A 21,706-nucleotide genomic window follows, 5' to 3' on the forward strand; every position below is an offset into this window, starting at 1 on the left:
GACCTGATCCTTGTAATGAGCAGATTTTCAGAGTAAACATCAGAAAGGGATATTTAAAAATCAACGTGTTCCATATTTAAGGCACTTGAAAAATATAATATACACACGCAATGAGCAACTCTTGGGAAACACTGTTCTCAGTAGCCTGCCCATGTATCGAATCACAACCTAGAATGTATGGGTAGATTCTGTTACAGAGAAAAGGCCGTGAACATGAAACCTCCAAGGAGTTGGTGTAGCAGGCCACCCAGTGGGTCAAGGCCACGTGGCCCTGGTAAGTATTCCCTAAAATTCTTATTGTGATCACTGAGCCTGAGTAAAGTTTAGGACATCACGAATTTCCAGGTGTGTTTTTAAACATGATAGGAATCATTAAAACCTCAGCTTTAAAAGAATCCTTTTAGAAATTAGACGAGCATTTGATTTGGTCAGTCTTTATAATTTAGAAGTTTTGTGCTGGCAAAACTAACGAGCAAGTCCTGAAACTGCCTTCTCTCATTTCAAATAGGTGCATTCATAGGAGAAATGACGGAAACCTGAGAAGTCCATATAAAACCAAAATGAAATGAAACCCACTTTTTGTATCGCTTAAGGTATCCTGTGGAGCCCTGGTGGCTTGGGCATTGGGCCCCTAGGTTGGAACAGCAAGGTCAGGAGTTTGAATTTCTCAGCTTCGGGAACAATTCTACTCTTGCTCTGTCAGATTGCTATCATTCAGAATCCATTCGATGGCACAGTCTTTTAAGGCATCCTGTTAGCTCAATGGTTGAGTGTCTGGCTCGTAATCAAAATGCCAGCAGTTAGAATTTACCAACTCAATGGGGGCAACACCCTTGTCACATTTTGTCTCTGCGTCAGAATCCACTTGACAACTTCTCCCAACACCGTTGCTTATGCGGAAGGTCTGATTTTTATAAAATTGATTTAAAATATATTCATAAGTGAAGAAATCATATGAGTAGAATATAAACAAGTCAAAAAAAATCCTTGAAGGTGGTTTCAAATGATAATTTGGACAAATTGCCATGGAAATGCAAATTCTACTGCTGATTGTTGCCCCACCCCCACCAGTTGTGTTCTTCAAGAAGTTACTTCCCCTCCTGTGTTTCAGTACAAATGGAAACAAGTGGAAGCAGGGGTCTTTCTGCTGGAAAAGGTGCCTCAACAAACAGGTATCTTTCAGTCCTCTGTGTGTGTGTGTGTGTGTGTTTCCTTCTGAATTTTGGTTCATCTAGCCAAAGCTGATGTAAAACTCCTATTTTTCCTAAAAAGTTCTTTAGTTTGAATTTCATTTAAAAATTATAAAACAAATGTTAACTCCAAAATAAACTAATTAAATATCTTTGAACAAAATGTTGTGCCTCAATAACTACATAGTAAACAGAAATGCTTAATCCGGGTTTCTTTATTGTTCAATTATCATATGACTTGAGTAAGTAAAAATTTTGAAGTGTGATTGTTGAAGCTAGTGGTTCACGAAGTAAATCATGCATTGTAGTTTTGATATATTTTCTTTTATTCAACTTTGCAGCCCTTGTATTCTGCTTTCAGTATGAGACGTTGTGGATGGTGAACCAATACTCAGTTACTGAATGAGTGTTAAATAGGAATGTTCTATACCAAGATAACTAGTGTGATATAGCTATACTTTTACTTTCTTCTTATGGGACAGACTTCGGTTTTGAAATTTGGAACATTGCGTTTAAAACATTGTTTGTTATTCAAAGATATACATATATATGTATATATATATATATATATATATATCAAAGAGTAAGTTTAAGTGATTCCACTTTTTATTCCTTTTTTATTTCTGTGAGAGCTGCTTAAAACAACACTTCCACCTTTGTCTTACTTTAGCCATTTCTCCTTAAGCATGTATACTAGTCAACCAGCTACATAGGTTTGAATATGAATTTATAAGAATATATTGAGCAAAAAGTAGTGACTTCATTTTCCTGATATTTGGAAGATCCATAGCTCTCCAATGTAAAGTTCAGAAGATTATTTTTTGAGGACTAAGTAATTTCCAGCAAGAAAAAAAGATTTCAAGAATTCAGTAGAAATAATCAGTTAAAAAGCACACTTAAAAAAATTACACCTAATTGCATAGGAAAGTTATACATAGGCTTATCAGTGCCATCAAGATCAAGAGTGACCAAGGAGGCATCTGGTCAAATGTTTATTAAGAGTTAAAAAAAAAAAAACATATTCTTTACTCCACTGCTCTCTGTCGTACTGAAATAGTCAGCTTGAACTGTTTTCTGCTGGAATTTAAAAAGTGAAGTTATCAACCGGAGTTTAAAATTTTGGTAGGAATCAAGAGAACATTTTTCTTTTTAGAAATATGGTCGATGTAAATATTGAAACCATGTTCTAATTAATTAGAACATTAATTAATGCACATTTCAGTTAAAATTTTACCTTTTTAATGTAATCTGGGTTGGACATTGGGCTGCTAACTATAAGGTCAGTAGTTTGAACCCACCAGCTGCTCCATGGGGGCAAAGATGAGGCTTTCTGCTTTCTTAGGGATTTGCAGTCTGGGAAAGCTTGTAGAGGGCCACTGTGTGTCAGAATGGACTCAGTAGCAGAGAGGTTTGTTTGTTCTTATACAACCTCTGGATCAACTCTTCATTCTTAACAGGATTCTGTCCATGTTTTATAAAGGTCCTTCTTCTGCATATATATATATATATATATATATATATATATATATATATATATATATATATATGTATATATATGTAATATGTGGGGACCTTCTTTTCTTGAGGCTTTAAAATCCAAAATGATTCATAAACTATCCTTCACCTACTTGAGTTGGCATAGTTAGCGGATCATATTTGCATGGGTCACTCGGGTGATAAGATCCCACTATTTCTTGAACTAAAATGATAAGATTCATTATTCTAATGCCCATAAAGTCGATCTTTTGATGAGCCTTAATTTCCCTTTATGAGGAGTTTGTGTGGACGTCACCCATGATAAGGGAGAGGAAGTCCAGACGTCTAGCCTACTCGTGTTCTCTGGGACATCAAGATAGGCTTGAATCCCTTAGGACTCCAGAGTAGAACGACACAGGGTACAACAATCAAGGGCAAATTTCAAGGCGTTACCATGTATCCATGAAACTTTCCCAGGGGCACAACATTTCTCTTAAATTAACAAATTAACCCTTTGGGTGGAGTAGGTAACTTCCCAACTAGGCTGGTGCGTCTGTAAATACTCCTAGGGACGGAATCCGCAGGAGGTGTGAACGTTCCGGTTTATCTGAAAAGTCCACTAATGGCCACACAATTACATTCCCCCCAGTGTCAAGTTGGTTAGGGTTTCCACTAAAACCCTCAGTTCCTTGTGGGGCCTGCGTTGTGTTTATCCAAGAGCTCTCCTACCATTTGAAAGAAAATCGTCCCCAATGAAAACAAACCAGTAAGCAAACAAAAAAGCCCCTCTTCCTGTGTTTAATTTCCATCAACTAGGTTAGTTACGAAGTTAAGCCTCCGCTGTTCTACAAAGTTGGAAACTATGTTGCAATGCTCCATCCATGAATGAAATGTTAGCCTGGCCACATTCGGAATGCAGGAGGGACACGCAGTAGTTTTATCAGTTTGCTTCCGAGCTTTGGGAAGTCAATTTGCTCCTTAACCAAGAAGACCGGTGTGGCTGCCCAGGTCCAGGGGGTGGTCGTGTGTCTGGGATTGGGAACTCAGCCGCATACTGCCTTTCCCCCTCCAAGCACCCTCTTCGGAAGTCGCAAACCACCCATCTCTACGTCCTTACGGATCTCCTGCTGCCTTTGTCCCTTCTAGACGTGGAGGCTTGGAGAGGAGGTTTGGTTTCCAAGGATTGGAGCGTTTGAAGGGCGGGGCCATCTTCAAGTCCATCTCCCCTTTTTGTCCTCTTCTCCTGGGACGGGAGGGTGGAGCCAGGGCCTCCCACCGCCGGCTCGGGAGCTCTCTATCTCGGTCGCTCGAGGTGAGTCTGAAAGGGCGACAGCCCGTTTAATTACAGCGCAGGTTAATTTCTGGAGTTCACGGCAGTCGGCCGGCCAGCCGCTTTCCCGCGGCTCTGCCCTCCGGGTGGACGAGGTCTGCGGCGCGTGCAGGCGCGCTCACGTTCTCGGGAAAGGCTCCTCCCCGGGGCTCATTCCCGGACTGCGGGAAGCCCTTTGGTGCCCCGGGAGCCTTCGGTTTCCTCTGACCTCGTCGCTTCTTCCTCCCTCGCTCCCGCCTGGCCCCCCACGCTCCTGCCCGCGAGGAAGGGCGGCCCCCTATCTTAGGGTGTCCGACCCAAGCCAACCCTAGAAGGTACCTTCACGTCGATGAGGATTTTATCGCAGCCTCCAAACCCCAGCAGTAATGGGAACTCTCAACCTGAAGCACGATTCTGATTTTCCCGGTGCAGGGCTTGACAGAAAAAGTCAGCTTTTTTATTAAAGACAAAGAGGTAAATTATCCGCCCGGGCACGGAGGGGGACGGAGGAGACCTGGCGCGCTTCCTTCTAGTTGCCACGAGGAATTTATGGGGGAGCGGCGCAGGGCGATCAGACACCCCTGCGGTCGCGAAGGGAGGAGCTCGGGGGCAGAAGGACTTCCCCGAGTCCCTGCAGGCACCTGGAAGGGGGGAGTCCTCGCAATTCTGTACAAAGCCGGGATCCATTCGGTCGGGAGCAGCCTCCCCATCCTTCTCGCCTCTTTATTCTTTGCCTTCTCTTTGATTCCCTTTCGCCCCAGTCCTTTCTCCTCGCCTGGCCCTCCTCTCCCTACTGCCTGCCCCCCCCCCCCCGCCCGCCCATTCCACCTCCTCTCCTCCCTCCCCCTCCCTGTCTCTCCACCGCACGCGTAGAGTGTCATTTATTTATTTATTTATCACCCCGCCATCAACACCCTGTTAGGGCTCCCAGGCTTTTCAATGTGAGTGGGAGGAGAAAGGGGCAGGAAGTGTTGAATGGAAGGGGGTGAAAATCTTGCCTCAGGGCCAGAGATTTTTGCTCGGGATACCCGAACGCGGAAATCTTGGAAAACCACGAGGTAGATTTGTGTCTGAAATCCCGCTATCCGATGGGAACTAACTGGGCGCGCATCCTCTCCTCCCCCCCCTTATTGTATAAATATATGGGTGTATCTCCCAGGACTATTGCCTGGGGCGGCGGGTATTAAAGAGCATACTTATTCTAGCCCAGCATCCTCCACACCGCGCCTGCTCTCCTGGACGCGCGCTCCCCGATGCAAAGGAATCCAGAAACAGCCCCCAATTCAGACGCGGACAAAAGAAACTTTAATTAAGGTCTCTGCCCCGCGCGCTGCGTGTTCTTTTTCTCCCGAGGCTGTGGATGCCCAACTTGAGGATCCGAGAAACGGAAGTGGTAAAATCAGCCTATGCCCTTGAACTTCAATGGCTCTGATATTGATTTTTTGACACTGTAGCCGACCCCCCCCCCCATATCAAATGAAGCATAAAGAGGTATCCGACGCGGTATCTTGTGTGTGTGTGGGGGGGCGCGCGCGGGGTCTCATTCTTTTGCAAAAGAGGTAGTTCAGAACGATTTGGGGAAAACTACACAAAATAAAAATTCATGGTGTGGAAGCTTCGCCTGGCGCTCAGGTCTTCAACACCGGGACACCTTATCATTAGGAGCGCTGATTGTTACTTTCCGTGGCTTTAGAGGATCAGCCAGAAAGAACCGACAACGCGGTGCTGGAGGGTGTAAAGTTTTTAGTAGCCTGTCCCCCTCCCCCCCACCCCCCGAGTCTGCCTCCAAACATTTCGCAAGTTGGGAAAAGAAAGTGGTGGTTCCGAAATGATGGACTCATCCCCTGCCCCCCCCCCCGCATATCAAAAAAGAAATAAAACGCACAAAGAGCCTTTATTTCGGGGGAGAAGACTTCAAACTACGTGCCGGTAATGGACAATTCGAGCTTTTCCCTGAAGATACTCACACCGCGAGCCGGGAAGGGATTAAAAAACCCCACGTGGTTGAGCAGGGTTTAGACTTGCAACCTCCAGTTCCCCACGTATGCTCTTTGCTAAGATTGGCCTCTAGATGGATGTGTGTGAAGGGCCCGCTGGGGCCGGGGCCGGGCGCCCGGGGCAGGGCTGATGGAGGGAGCGCTGGGAGCGGCCCGGCAGGGTCTTCACTGGGGGGGCTACATCTTGCGGGCCTTGGTGGCCCGGCGCCTTCGGGACGCGAGCGCGCACGCCTCTGCCGGGCGGACGAGCTCAGCGCACCCCCTTCTCCGCAGCTCTTTATTCATCTCATCTCCCTCTTCCCCTTCTCCCTCCTTTGCCTCCTTCTCTTCCTCTTCCTCCTGCTCCACCACCGCCTTCTCCTTCTCCGCCGCCGCCACCTCCTCTTGCATCTCACTGGCCTGGCTCGGTGTTGCTCTGAGTGACAAAGACAATGTCCCAGCCTTAACTTTGCAACCACCTTGCCTCCTTCTGGGGTTCGGCGGGGGGTGGGGTGGGTGGGAGGGAGGGAGGGAGGACAGCAGCCGCAGCCTCAGCCTCAGCATCTCCTCCAGCTTCTCTTGCGCTTCTTCAGCTCTTGGATAATTCTTCCTTTCTCTCCCCCAGCCCCTTTCCCATTTTTGTTTCTGCCGGTCTTCCTTCCTTTTTTTTTTCCCTCCCCCCTCTCTCTCCTCTGCACGTTGTTGTTGTTATTAGAAAGGCTTCGCGCACCCCCTGGTGCTCCGGCGTTTTGTGTGGCAGGAGAAGACGGTCTTCCTTCCCTCTTTCTGTCTTGCTTTCTCTCTCCCTCTGGTTGCTCATTATTCAGAGAGAGACACAGAGGGAGGGAGAGGGAGAAGGAGAGAGAGAGGGAGCGGGAGGAGAGGAGAGAGAAGAGGAGAGAGGGGAGCGAGTGAGAGGGTGCGGGAGGGAGGGAGCGGGAGAGAGACGGATATCTCAGGTCATCTGCAGCTGCAGCGAGTCTGAGGAGCCGAGGAAGGCAGGGAAGATGGCGATCCTCCATTGCTGAGACCCGGCAGAAGCACATGAGACTCCCAAACAACTTCCACAACAATAACCAGAGCAGGAAGAGGAGAAAGAGAAAGAGGATCCGGAGGCGCTGGGGCTGGAGAACCCGAAACACCTCCCGGCGCCGGGACGCTTCTTCTGTAAGTTACTGCAATTAAACCACCACCTCGGGGTGGTCCGAGAGCTGGGGGGAGCCGGGCGCCCGGCGGCGGAGGCACAAACGCGCTCATTCATTCGGCCCAGGAGGGTTGGTGGAGAGGAAGTCCCCTGCGTGGACTGGCTGTAGGAAGAGGAGAAGGAGCGAGGGAAGAGGAGGAGGAGGGGGAGGAGGGAGAGCAGGAGGGGGAGGAGGAAGAGGAGGAGGAGAAGCGAGGGAGGAAGAGGAGGAGAAGGTGGTGGCGGCGGCGGCAGGGAAGGCGGCTGTGCTTTTCCTGCTGCTGCTGGCTGCTCCTGCCGCGGGCCGAGCCGCGCCGCGGCTTAATTAATTTCGTGTAGTCCGATCAAGAGCAGAGAAAATGAAAGATGAGTGAGAAGCGAGCCGGAGGCTTAGGACCGATGCTCCGAGCGTGGGGAGTGGAGTAGGGGCAGTGGGGGAGCAGCGGAGGGCGGGCGGCGAGGAGACCTGAGCCGGGAGTCCCAGCGAGCGAGGGTAGAGGAGGGAGCGCTCCCGACCTGAGCGGCGTGACCTCTTTCGTTCTCTGTCCCTCTCTCTCCTTCCCCCCCCCTCTGTCTGCCTGTCCCCCGCCGGATGGCAAAGCCGTGCGGATTGGCACCCCCCCTCTTCCTCAGGTATTTGGCTCGCTCGCTCCGAAGTTGGGATGCGGGGTCGGGATGGATTGGGGGGGCGGCGGCTGCTGCTGCTGTCCGTGCTGCTGGTGCGGGGTGGGAGGGGGGCGCGGACGGGGGTGTGGGGGGAGCGCAGGTTCTGGAGGCAGCCGAGGAGCTGTCTAGGCTGGGGGTTCAGAAGCCGCTGTAGGGGAGGACAACGGTTCTGGAGAAGAGAAGCCATTACACATGCTTGGCTTTCCTCCTGAGGAAGAGAGAAAGGGAGCCTGGGGCCTGGGGGGGGGTGCCTCACTCCTGGTGCAGTTCCCGGGGGTCTGCCTCCTTCCAGGAACAAGGGGAAACAGCAGCCGCTCCCCCCCCCCCACCCTTGGAGCAGCCCCTCTCTCCCCCTTTCTTTATCTCCCTGTCCTCCATTTGCAAGCTGTCTGCTCTGGTTCCAGTCCAGACTCCAAAACACAAAGCTCCTTCTCGCGTTCAGTCTCCAGGCTTTTCACCATTCCTGAAGGAACCTTCATTTTCTTTTCATTGTAGCTTCTAACCTACTGAGAGGGAGGGAGGCTGCCTGGAGTGCCTTTTATATGCCTCCACTGCACCTCCAGCAGAAAAAAGAAAAAAGAAAGAAAGAAAAAAGTTTCATTTTTAAGCACGCGTCTGGGATGGGAAAGACCAACCAGGTGGGGCTTTTCTCCCCGTGCTCCCGGGAGCTGAGGCTGGGTTTGCCCTGCGGTTCGCTTTGGTTTTGTTTCTGGAGGTGGCTGGCAGGTTTGGAGAGGAAGTGAGTAGTTTGGTTGAGAGCTGGGAACTGAGTCAGGTAAGCTGTGTGTCATGTTGTAACTCCACCAGAAAATGGAGGAGAGCGGGTTTCCAGGAGACAAAGCTGAGATGAGAAGTGTTTATAAAATTATGGATGTCTCCATTTTGAAGCTCTGCTGGTGACGGCTGGAGGAGGAGGAGGCTCGGCTGCCTGTTCCTTCTCTCTTCCCTGAGGGAAATCTGATGGTGGTTCCTCACGATGGCTTCCTTGTACAAGGAAATGTGGGGCTTTTGAAAAGCTTGCTCAGATCTTTCTCCCACCCAGAGAGTGCTTTCCTAAGTTAGAGGCATTTGTTTCCATTTTCAAGTAAACTTTTGGAATTTTTCACCCCCTTTTGAGTGTACCCAGATGGGTTTTGACCTTCAGGAGAGGGAAGTCCAAAATCTTGAACATTTTCGTTGAGCCCCTCACACACCTGCACACTGCCCCAGGTCCCCTGGAAGTCACCGAAGAATGTTATCTCTTCATTGTGAACATGGTGATGACCCCACACTGAGGGTTTGGAGTTCTGGGGCTTGGTTACCATCATGCTTTGAATGCATTGCAAGACTTTATTGTCTGGTTTGGAGTGGTTTCTACAAAGAAAGAAAGAAATCCCCACAAAAACCAATCCTGCAAGACCCCCGAGGGGCTTAGGGCTGAGTCACCACAGCGATTGGGGGTGCTGCTTTTCCCTTCGGGGTCTCCCATCTCTGCAGGAGGCCTCCTCTGACTCCCTTTGTTTTTCCCCCTTTGCCTTCCACTCTGCTCCCCCCTCCCCTCCCCTTCTCAACTACTGTAAATCTTCAGAAATATCAGTATGTCTTCTCAACAATGTCACTATGGAAACACAATTGACAAAATACTGCGAGTTGAGGAAAACCTTACACCCAGGTATCTTCCCCTTTTTAATTGGGAGTAATTTATTAGTCTCTGGGGAGACATTTTGGAAGGCAGATTTGAGAAAGGACCCAAACGCACCCCAGTTCACACACATGGACTAGAACTCTATGCAGATTCGTTCTGGAGAATGTATGTAATTGACCCAAGTAAAGGATTAAATCTTGAAATGCTTCAGGCATTTATTAGAGCGAACCATGAACATGTTGATTTTCCATTAGGTAAGGTAGCCATCTTGAGGAGGAAAGATGTTAGAAGGATTTTAGATGACTTCTGAAGATGGGGGAGGCAGGCTCCAGGGTGAAGGCAAACTTGGAGGAGATTCAGGACCAGTTTATAGTCTAAGGAGGAGATTCAGGACCAGTTTATATGGCCTAAGGACACCGATGGGACTTTGTTTTCAACTCAGGAGAAATAGAGAAAGGTGTCAGCTTCACCATACATTAGGAACACATTGATGAGCGACTTGGACCAGGCTTTTTCTTGTTTTGCTTTCTCATCATCAGATTTTTAGGAGTGTAAAGTGCCTTATGTCTACAGTATTTTGGTACCTATGTCTACAGTGTTTTTGTGTGTCTTGAAGTGCTTTTAGAATCCAGATGTAATTATTTTCTCTTGAGTAGCTCGTAGCAATGCCACTCAGGGAATGCACAATGCTGTATGTGACATCACATTTTTCAACCCAGACTGTTGTGCCATTAATTGAGGGTTATTGTTCTTCTGAGGGGTGTGTAAGGAGAGGGGAAATACATGGTTCTTCAGCCGATAATTGGCCATGATCAATGAAGTAAAACCCAGCGTCTGCAGATGAAGATGTATGGGGTTCAGTTGATGTGTATGCTCATTTAAAAATGCTTCTGTTCAGATTTCTGTTCCTTTATTAAAAATTGAGGCCTCTCCTAGAGCATTTTTGGAAATCTTGGAATCTTTTCCCATTCATTATTCACTTTGGGATTGATTAGCTTCTGATAACCATTGCCTTTGCTCATAAGTGGAATGTATTCAATGTTATATTCAAATTTCTAGAGCATAGGTAGATGTTACCTGTCCAACCGGGGAATTTCAAAGGCAGTGGAATAAAAAGAGTTATTCTGGAAAGTAATCGTGAAATAATTTTATGTCTAATTAACCATAACTACTTTATTGTAATTATAATACATTATGGGTCTCTTGAATCAAACTTCTATGTTATCTCTTGTTGTTGTTGATACCATGACAGCTGTTTGGTTTACTTAAAAAAAAATCATGACAAACTGGTCTCCAGTTCCTCAATTTGATTCCCCACATCACTCACTTTGCAACCAAATCTTTTAGTGTCCTTACAGATAATCGTAGAGGTTAGTTTTTCTGGAAAGAAGGAAAAAGTAAGCTTTCTCAGAGAAAGTTTGGAGTTTGAGAATATGTTTAGAGTACCTAAGAAATAGACCTACTCTAAGGCCCTCCCATCAACATGGAAAAGTATACCATTACCATTTTAAAGACATGGCTTCTTGAGTACTCTAGACACACTCCTTTGAATTGGGTTGTTTTCAATAAACCACAATGAGAAAAATAAAACAGTTACCAAGTGAACATTCTCATGTGATGTCAAAGCTCAAACTCTGTTTTTTGAGGGACACAGTCCATAAAGCTCATTGTGCAAACTTTCCCATAGCTCTAATATAGCACAGGGCATCACACTGGAGAAATCACATGCTGCCGTAGAAACGAGTCCTGGTGGGTCTTCGTATTTCTGTGGTCTTTTCTCCTATTGGGTTTATGTCAACCCAATTCACCACGTACTCTGACATTTGGTCCCCACCCCCACCCCAACTCTTGGGAACTGGAGGAAACTTTTAGAGAAAAAAAACCAAAAAACTATATATTTTCTTCCTAATGAGTCTTCCGGAAGATAGTCGAGGGGAAAATTCAACTGTACTAATGGACTCTAGAGTACTTGTGGTCAGTTTTCCTGAAAGGAAAGAAAGGTGAAGTTGCCTTGGGAAAGAATCTTCTTGTCTCTGTGATGGAGTTTAATATTTAGAGTCTAGTCTGCCTTGATTTTTTTCCCTTGGTGTCGATATTTCTTAGTTAAGGTCACCTTGCTTCTCTTCTTTGTGGTTCACACCTTTATGACTTACCTAGTTCCTAGCGTAGCAGCATGGGGCAGAGAAATGCCAAAACTGCATTGAATATTTCAAGTTGGTGATTAGAAAACAGAGATGCTATTTCACAAGACCACAGTCACTAATGTAGGGAAAATACAGATGGTGAGCTCAGACCGCAAAGGATGTGACACAAGTATGCCATTGCTTAGTTGACTGATGGAAAATGACATATGAAAAGAAAAGGGGGGAATCTTTCTAGGTTCTATTGATAAAGCCCAGTGAGGCCCGGGGGCAGGGCCCCAGCATGTGTTTGTGTGTGTGTATGTGCACTGGTGTGTTGCCAAAGCCAATAGGACCTGTGGTTCCCATACTAAGGATGTTGATGAATTTGAGGGAAACATTAGCTTGTTGTTGGTGACCCATAAATTGATTATGAGAAAACAGAGAATAAGATAACACTTGAAGAAAACTCTTCTCCTCCTGTGATATGCCAAGACATCTGGCAGATGTTATGCTGGGCCCTAAGGAATGGCCAGTTTAATTTTAACTCCAGCAAGGAAATGGGAAGTTCTAAGCTCTTTTAATAGCACAAGTCTTAGTTTGGGGAAGGTTACTTGAAAAAAAAAATAAGAAAGGAAAAGAGGCATTTATTCTAATGTTAAAAGGCTCTAGAATGCCAGGAGATTAAACTGAGGCTTAGGGTGATGAGCAAAACTATTGATTCTCAAGTAGAAATTAGCATTAAAATTACCTGAAGCTTGACAAACATACACACCCCAAGTGATGTGGATTTGCTTTTCACCCATCAGGACTTCCAATTAGGAAGCTCGATCTGTACATTGGCGTGTATTGTGGTTCCTTTTATCATTTGAAAGTGCCTTAGACCTTATACTTCAACTCCACCCCCATTTACTGAAGAGGAAACTGGCACGGAGACGTGAACTGCCTTGACAAGGTCAGAAAGTTCAGTTGTAACCAAGCCAGGCCTAGAACTCAGGTTGGCTGACTCCCAGCCCAGTGCCCTTTCCACTACCCCACTGCAGTTGACTGAGGCGGGTTGTGAGACACCAGCTCTGCTCTGCAGAGTGAGTGCAAGGCTTGCTGAGAAACGAACTCACCTCGGAAGGGGCAGGATTGTTGACTGTCCTTCCTTGAATGTAGCATGGCGGGCGCCGGCATGGCTTCGTTGGTACAAGAGAGGCTGGAGAGGTGGTGTGTTCACGTGACTTTCAGGCCCAGCTACTTGTGTGTGTGTGTGTGTGTGTGTGTGTGTGTGTGTGTTTCCTTTGAATTCCCTGCTCTGTCCTCTAGTTCTCTCATCCAGGGTTTGGGAATCCTTTTCAAATGTCATTCTTTGGAAGCTTCTCTGGGCTGATTGCATCTTACAAAAGCGCCCACAATTGGACTCTGGGGGTCTGTTTTGCAACTTGGTACAGTTTGAAGCTGGAGCCTCCCAGAGATGGTTGGTCGAGAGAGTGAAATCTTGTCTTACAACAATTATTGGTGACTTTCCAGCACTCTGGACGCATCCCAGATAGTGCCCGCTGTTTATCTTAGAACCCAGTTCTCGCGTACAGACCAATGCTAGCTAGGCCCCATTGGCCCGTGTACACGAAGCGATCCTTTAAATGTCTGTTTAATAATCGGGGCAACATCTACCCATGAGCAATGGGGACAGAGCTGTCGGAAAGGGGAACTGGATTTCCATTTCTGTCTCTCGGATTAGGGAAAATAATTTTGTGAAGAAGAGTGATGTTTGGAAGTTTCCACGTTTTCTAAGCTTTTTCCGAACTAAAGCATAAATTCTTAATCCAGGCGCCCGTCCGAAGAAGGGCGTGTTGGATGTGGGCTTCTGGCAGAAACACGGTTAACGCAGTAAACAGTTGAACCTCGGTGTGGCACTCCTCCAAATGAGTTGACTGTCGAAAATAAAATGTTCCAGAAGAACTGGGAGAACAGGAAAGAAGTTAAAACAGTATGGTGTGTCTGCCAGTACTGAAGGAAGGGGGCTGGGCAAGAGACTTTGCATTGGGGGCTGGGGGGTGTTGGAGAGAGGAGACGATTATGGAAAGCTGAACCGTCCTGGATTTGTAAGACCCCAGAGGAGATGTTTCCAAAGGAAAGAAAATGGGTTTGCAGCAGCTCGAGAGTGTACTTGCAGCGCACTGGGCAATCTTGTGTTCCCGTAGACGTTTCTGGAGAAAGGGCAGAGCTTTGTGTTCACATTTTCTGCTTGGAAAGGCTATCAGACTTTATCTTTGTTCCAAGGCCTCTTGTCCTCCTCAGTTGAAGTGTACAAGAGGTTTGGGGTCTTTGATGTAGTTGAGTTTTCAGGGTTTTGAGACCCAAGAAGTGGTAGATCGATGTATGAGTGGGTGCCGGTCTTGTCAACCATAGAGGCATTGGCCTTTACTTCTGGTGAGCAGATAATAGTTGGTGTCTTCACGGCACTCTTGCCTAATTCCCGGCTGGAATGGAGTTGTTGATTCTTGAAGGGAAGGTTCCTTTTGGTGCCAGGTCACGGGCATCTGGGTGTCGATGTCTTTGCTTTCCCGTGTTCGCTTACGCAGTTCGCAGCGTGTTGCTCCTGGTTATTGACAGCATGCTTTGGCTGCGCCTGTTCAAGTCGTATCGTATCCCAACGTTATTCAAAGAGTAGAGACCACATGAGGGGGAAGGAAGGAAGGGTGGGTTCTTTTATTTTCTTCCCCCTTTGGGTGGGTACTTTTTACATAAATAAAGATGATACACTTTAACTCCAGAAGGTATCTTGGGAGGTTTTGATGAGACTTGTAACAAAAGATTGCAAAGCCAAGCTAGGGCCTGTCTACTAGAAACCAATGGCTCCTGATTAAAGTGGGTTAGGATCCCTTCGTTGGAATTGTAGCTTGGGTCCAAGGTGAGTAAGCAAAGACTTACCTTTGGATTCAGATTGGTTTGAGCACAAAAGGAGCTGGAGGCCCAGGCAAGACAACTGTGTCAGAAGTAATTAAGCCCAGGATTTGTGGAGAGGCTTATCTGCCACAGAGCCCAGCCGGGGAAGGCCAAACTCACTCCCTAAGCCCTCGTCTGGCCAGTTGAACAAGAACACAAGCTAAGGCCTCCAAAAATGTAGACTTCTTCTCTTCCCTGTTCAGATTTAAGAAGGTAACGCTGTTATCCTTCCATTTTCCTCCTGTCAGCCAAGTGCTGCTACCTTGAGCTGGGAAATGCCAGGGGTGGGAGAGCCCATTTCCTGCGAGCGAACCTTCTCCCGCTTCACAACGGCAACTGTGCCTGTCACATTGGACTTCCCTGTCACATTGGACTTCCCTGTATTCAGAAAATAACCGTGCAGTGGCACCATGTGGGGGGAGACTGGAAAGATGTTTGCTGCACGAAGGTTCCAATACTCACCTGCAGATTAAGAAATGAGCTTCTCAACCATCTCTCTCTCTCTCTCTCTCTCTCTCTCTCTCTCTGGCTAATGAAATGCTTTGGAAAGAGACGTGTGATCGAGCTCCAGCTGCTATCGTGGTCGGGAAGTTAGGCCTTGAAAGGATACACGGATTAGCCCTTCAGCAAAGCAAACAGTGGCATCAGCACGGTAGAAAATAGACAGGGCTGTTAAGCTAACAGAAAAGTAGGCTAAAGCATTGCCATGATTAGATGGTAGAAATGTGCTGGGTAGAAGAGACGGGGCTTGGGTGGGAGAGGGGAGACCGAGAAGCGAGGCAGGAGAATGATTGATAAGTCAGAGTAGATGAGGTCTGTCCACTGGGAAGAGCCCTGGGGGAGAAAGGCACCGCTTTCACGAAACAATAAAGCACGTGGAAAAAGCCCTTGTAACTCGCTACCTCTTGCATGTGAAATACGAAGACCAGAGCGTAGGCCCACATTCTGTGCTTCGGTGCCTATTGTAAAAAAGTAGAATTGGGCCTGGAAGGCAATTTGTGTGACTTGGGGTCACAAATACAGCCTTTCAGATAAAAGGTAAATGGAAACTTGAGGGAATTGGTTAACTCTGCCTAGGTGGAGATTTTCCTGGAAAATGAACACAGTAGAGAATAGATCACAGTAGAAAATAGCTGCATTATTAATGGGCAGAAAATGTGATCGTCCTCTCAAAGGCCATCCATGGAGCTTCTATACCTAGATTCTGGGTACTGGAGAGAAATAAGAACAAAGACCTGCTTATATCAGAGAGAAGAGAAATGGCCCTTGATTAATACCTGGTGTCTAGTTTGGGATTAAGCCATTTGCTCCAGCCAAATGTCACAGACTGTCCTGTCAACCCAAGGCTGGTATGTTAAAATGCAAAATAAGGTCATTGTGGTTCTGAATGTTTTATCGGTCTAATCCCTAATGACCTTATCTACCCTTTTGGTGTGATCACTTGGCTAGTGTTTGAGCAGCCGACAGACATTCAGTGCTCAGATTGCCATGGACCTGCTCTAGTGGATCTGATTTGGAGAAAAATTTGAATCAAGGTCTACAGACTCTAGACGGAAGAAAATGGACCTAGAGATTGCGTAAAGGTCTCAGAAACTCATCCCTCTGAATCTTTTGTCCTCATGGCTTCTGTCTTAAGTAAGCCTTCTCTGAAGACTATTACTTGGGGTTTAGTGACTGGAAATAGAAAAGGGATCCGTGTGGAAGGCACCATTATAATTTGAATATGAAAGTCCTTTCCCCCTCCGGTTGTTAATTGGCCATCATCTATTTTTATAAGGAGAAGACACAGAATTGCCTGATCAAAAATTCTGCGTGCCCCTCTCTTGAATGGGGATACCCTGTAGATCTTCAACACAATGCTATTTCCTCTCCTGGAGTGACTGATAGGATATTAATTAGGTGACATTTTCTAACACTTAATATGGATCAGGGACTGTTCCTATGGGTGAGGAAACTGAGATAATTTACCTGAAGCTATGGAGGGAAAATGAGGAGCTGATGTCAAGGGCTCAAGTAGAAAGCAAATGTTTTGAGGATGATGGCAACAAATGTGCAAATGTGCTTGACACAATGGATGGATGTATGGATTGTGATAAGAGTTGTATGAGCCCCCAATAAAATATATATATTTTTAAATTACCTAAAGCTTCAATGTGGAGGAGCCAGAATACACACCCAAGGGAATTGCCTCCAGAGACTTGGTTCTAAGCCAAGTTATTGGTCATTCCTTAGTACCCTGAGGTTCCTGATGGTGTCTCTTCCAGTTGGTTATACCTGGAGAATGCCCAGGTAGAATGAAGGAAATCAGAACATAATGCAAAGCTAATTAATAGAGATTAGCTGATGTATGATTTCCTGCAGGAGCATGACACCGTCTTTCACTGAAGAGGGACCCCCTCTGTCTGTTCTTATGAGATGATGAAAAAACAAAAAGCCAAGTAATTCTGAAGGGGGTACTTTATACAATAAACATTTTAAAAATCTGCTCAATATAGAGTACATATGGACATGAAGTTTTAAAAGTAATTCTTACCTTACAGATATTACTTTTTTTTCTTTTCCTTTTTCTGGGCTCATTTGAAACTCTGTCCTTCGTTTTTCTGCTTATTACTGCGAGCACCAGGTATTTTTAAAAGCCATATAAAGAGCCATGTTAGAAAGTTAGTTTTCCTGCTGACTGGCCCTTTTGGGGAGCAGTGCAGATAGTTTTTAAAGTATGGCCGTTAGTGTGTTCCCTCTTCAGCCTTTGGGAGTGCCGTGTGCTTTCCAAGGCTAAGTTGGAGAGTCAGGCCACTCGGGCGCTAGTTTGCACATGCACCGATTTCTTGCAAACAAAACCTGGGTTAGACACATTTGTGTCAGCCGTCGACGGCAGGTGGGTTCTGTTAGTAGTATCCTGGTCTCCATTTCTGTAGCGCGCCTTTAAAACAAGGATCCCATCTAACGAGCGGCTTCTCAGGGATCTGCTGCGCCATGGCCAATTTCAAGGCACAGAAGTCAGCTCAGGGGGATGTGGCTACTGCTTTTTGGGGGTGATGGGGTGGGCTGGTGATACCAACGAGGGAATTTTGCTGGATTTTTCTCAGGAGCATGCGGTGATCCATCGGGACGGGGTGGAGGCGTCGCAGGGAACGCTGGAAGAACACCATGGCACCTGCACAGAACAGCGTCAGGAAAAGTGCACGCTAGATTTTTTTTTCCCAACAGGACACTGCACCGGCTAATTTTTCGAGGTGGCCAGAGCTGTCTTATGCCTTAGGTCTCCCTCCCATCCTCCCCTCCAGCTTTGCTCTTGCCCCTTCACAATTTGTTCCCAGACCCAGGGAACATTGAAAAGAAACACGGGTTGAGCCCCTTGAGCAGGCTGAAGCTGCCACCTTGAAATGGGGTCCGCCAAAAAAGTGCAGAAATTCTCCAGGGACGCGCTCAGAGAGAGGGCAGCACTGCCCTCGGAAGGGTCTAGCCCCGACGAGGGGACTGTGTCAAGACCCAGTCGTTTCACGCACAATTTGGTACTTTCCTTTGCATAAGGGTTTCTGTGAATGTGGCGCTCCTTGGACTATCAGAGACCAGCAAGGAAGCTACGTTTGTGGATGACCACACATGGTCTCGATTGAGCAACAAGCTCTAATCAAGCGGGTGGAGCGGGTCCCCACATCCCTAGTGTGTTCGCTCTTCTGTAAGACACTGATTCCGGAGTAGATTCTTAAGCCCAAAGCAACGGTTGGTTTTATACCTGCTCACCTGTCTTCAGACAAACTCACACCCAAAGCCGTTGTAGGAGGAAAGCACAGGCAAGGCCCCTGAAATGCTGCCGAGAAGGCCACAGAGTCAGTGTTTTTAACCCATCACCACTTCACCAAGATGATTCGATGCTTAGATAATGGCCTTTCATGGGGGGGGGGGGGGGGCGGGTAGCCCAGGAAAACAACCACAGAAGCAAAGAGAGTAAGCTGAACTGTACCGAAGCACGCAGTTCCTTGGCAGAATATCTAATTTAGAGAAAAAGGACTTGGCCTCACCTAGCAGACATTATGACACCCTAATCAACAGTGCCTGGCATTCTACGGTACTCACTCTGACCAGCTTGTGTCAAAGAAGAGCCTTTAGCTTGTTTCTTCAACCCTCCTCTTAATTCTTAGAAGAGGAACCGATGCATGCTCCATGTAGAGCTGCTTGGCCTTCTTTTGTGGGCCAGTGACAGTCAACTGGGACTCGGACATTGATTTTGAGACCACTCTCTGCAAGAGAGGTGCCTTAGAGAGGGAGCCTCAGATCACGCCCAGGAAAGTAAATGCATAGTTTACGTACGCAGGTCTGACACAGGAGATCATCCATTATCCTGACAAAGAAAGATCAGTCTCTTCCATCTTCAAAGACAGATTCTATTGTACTGTGGAAAAGCACCTCGTAGGGACCATGGGAAATAGCACACACTTGAGGAAGCAAACTTGTGCCGTTCCACGTGAGCGGAAGTTCTCATCGTTCGTACCATCTCCTGCCATGGCTTTGCCTCCGTGACTAATGTGGGGGGCTGAGAAGTGAAGTGGTGAGAACAGATGTCAGCGGTCCCTGCAGTTCACCCCTGTCCCTTGGCTGACACAAGTGTCTTGGAGTACATCACCCTGTGTTCTGACCAGTAGCTGTGGCTTGTTAATAATGAACGAACATCACCCATAGGTCCTAAAATTAGCAAGTGTTAAATGTTATGTGATTATTAGGGGGAAAACAAGATAATCTAGTCAGTGGACTTAATTAGGTTGTGATTGCCCAATTGCTGCTTCATGATAATTATATTCATAACCCCATTTCTAGACATCAACTACAATTATCAAAATTGACCTTAGCACAGGTAAGTGCCAGTGATCTTCCTGAAGCTGCTCGGAACAGTGAAATCCTGACACTCCCAATGTGTGCCTGTCCGTTCCTTTTCCAGCCCTCATCACCTTTCCCCCGAGTTAGTGGAAAGGCAGTGGCAAAATTATTTTGTCTATGACCATGCACCTATTGTGTAGCCTGTGTTGGTGTCTAGGGAAAAAGAAGTTCTTAATTAAGCCTTTACGAGACAAATATTACTGCAAAGCATCCATAAAGCAGTACATAGGAATCTTGAAGCAAAAAAACTTCAGAACTGGTTAGGCCATCTCTCCTCAGTATCTGGCACGTGATTCGCTTGAGTAGACCTTTTATGATATGTTACTGTTGTCGACGCACTGACTTGACAGCAATGGTTTATTGTTTTAAACTCTCCCCCCGCCCCCCCCAAAAGAGGATTAACCATGTTTAAGGTAATGTCTTATCAGCGTGATTAGTCTGAGGAATAGAGTACTTTCATTTTTAACTTTCTTTTGTCTCCCCCTCCCCCTAAAAAAATTCAGGAACTTGGCTGCCAGGTGCGTTCTAGTACACAGAAGGTGTCATCGCTGGCCGTGTGCTTTACTGTTTATCTCCTAAACTGAGGCAGGGATTTCTAGGAAACACTGACAACAGTCTGTACCATAAATGGCTATGCCAGTGTGACACCGTGAATCACTGGGCCAGATTGTCACTTGGCAGTCTTCCCTCTCTGACATGCAATTGTATAGGGGAAATAATACACTGACAATTTGTACACCGTGACTCAACTGCCATGCGGTTGAGGAACAAGTAGGAACTCAGCCTGTAGGTGGGACGTCTCTGGGAAAGAGAACTTACTTGTAAAAATATCAGGAGCGCAAATTTCTCCCCTTAGAGTTTCTCAGGGGAAACTAAGTAGCCCAGGCAAGGATTTCCATTTAGAGAATGATGCATATATACCATTAAGAACGTGGATGACACACTAGTTCTCATGGATAAAGAGCTTCTGCAATTTAAGGCCTGCCTCTGCCCCTTCTTAGCTATATGATCCTGTATGCATCATTTAACCTATCTGTCCCATGATTTCCTAATAAAAAAAAAAAATCTTAGCACATACACACAGAGAAACAAAATGCACCTAAGAACATGAATTATAGAACTGACAGGAGGATTAAAGAAGGGGCCTTGGTGGCACAGAGGTTAAGCACTGGGATGCTAGATTGAGAGCCACCAGCTCCTCCGTGAGGGTGAAGCCCTCTCTACCACCTTACAGATGATAGACTAGGAGAACTGCTAGGGCTGTTCTACTGTGTCTTGGCGGGTTCCACTGATTTGGAATCAACACTGACACCCACTAACAGTATGTGTATTAAGGCCCAGGTTCATGAGAAGCACTCAGAAAACAATAGCTGTTGTTTCGCATGAGAGACAACATGAGGGCAGGGCGGGTCTTCAGAACTTTGCCTGGTCCGTTATTAACTCTTTTGTCTTTGGTCTTAAATTCATTTCTTGAGTCCTACCTGTTTAACTTGGTGCTGGGTGGACTTGACTTGATGAGCGGTCCTTGTCGCTGTTGCCCCTGCTCAGGTGGACATGTCCAGGTGGTGACCCTCAGGTCTGTTAGGTTGTGGATGCTGCAACTCTCTCTCTATTTGCACATGCAGTTGGAATTTGTAAAAACAACTTGAGAATGATGTTCTGTCCTCTTGGAAAGGTACATCTACTTGATGACTAAACCCATCCCAATCTTGTAGAGATCTTTCCTGGGATGTTGGAGGAGAATACTTTATAATAAATGTGAAGTTCTTGGAGCTTTTTGGAGGAAAAATTTGATTGCTGTTCATGTTATTGGGTAAAAGTAGTTTATCTAAGGACATGGGACCTATGGCAGTGGGAATATTGGGGATGCTGCTTATATAAATGCTGGGTGCCTCTTTGTGGCTTCAGTCATGGCTAGCACCAAGCCAACTTGAGGACTCTCTTGCAGCCTTGTTTAGAAAATTCTTTGGTCTTCTCCGGGCAAATGTGTATTTTAATAGTCTATGTCTACTTGGTCTTGCTAAAGTACTGTAATATCAGATGCTTTGAGATCTCAGGGGTAAGGAGGCTAATTATAGAATGTCTTAATGGTAGATGATATTTCAAAATGTGGAATGATGTTGGTAGGGCCTAACAGGACTTAACCTAACCTAGCTTACTATAGCAAAAAACATTTATTGATGGATTCATTGGTGACAACAGTGATCATGGAGCTTATGTTAGTGGCAAAGATGAAGAAGATGAAAATGCTTGTTCAGTAAACAGTGTAGTGACTTTTCACCTTTAAAAGCAAATTAACCATGAAGATATTTTTTTCCTTTGAAACGGCCCAGAGACCAGGATGTCATTGGAA

At 46.5% G+C, this 21,706-nt stretch overlaps 1 protein-coding gene across 7 annotated transcripts in view; it reads left to right on the forward strand.

Moving 5' to 3' along the window:
* The first annotated feature begins 3,875 nt into the window (after positions 1-3,875).
* The window catches only part of ZNF462 (zinc finger protein 462), a 151,399-nt gene continuing 133,568 nt past the window's right edge, over positions 3,876-21,706 (forward strand). For 3 of the 7 annotated variants that reach the window (XM_075560275.1, XM_075560272.1, XM_075560270.1), the window contains exon 1: positions 6,497-7,118. The gene's annotated coding sequence lies outside the window, so the exon portion shown is untranslated. Of the gene's footprint in view, positions 3,979-4,127; positions 4,450-6,496; positions 7,119-7,610; positions 7,768-21,706 lie in introns of those variants that run through there. The other 4 variants (XM_075560271.1, XM_075560274.1, XM_075560276.1 and 1 more) reach the window with 4 other exon arrangements.

This window comes from Tenrec ecaudatus, chromosome 10 (assembly GCF_050624435.1).
Source record: "Tenrec ecaudatus isolate mTenEca1 chromosome 10, mTenEca1.hap1, whole genome shotgun sequence".
Taxonomy (NCBI): domain Eukaryota; kingdom Metazoa; phylum Chordata; class Mammalia; order Afrosoricida; family Tenrecidae; genus Tenrec; species Tenrec ecaudatus.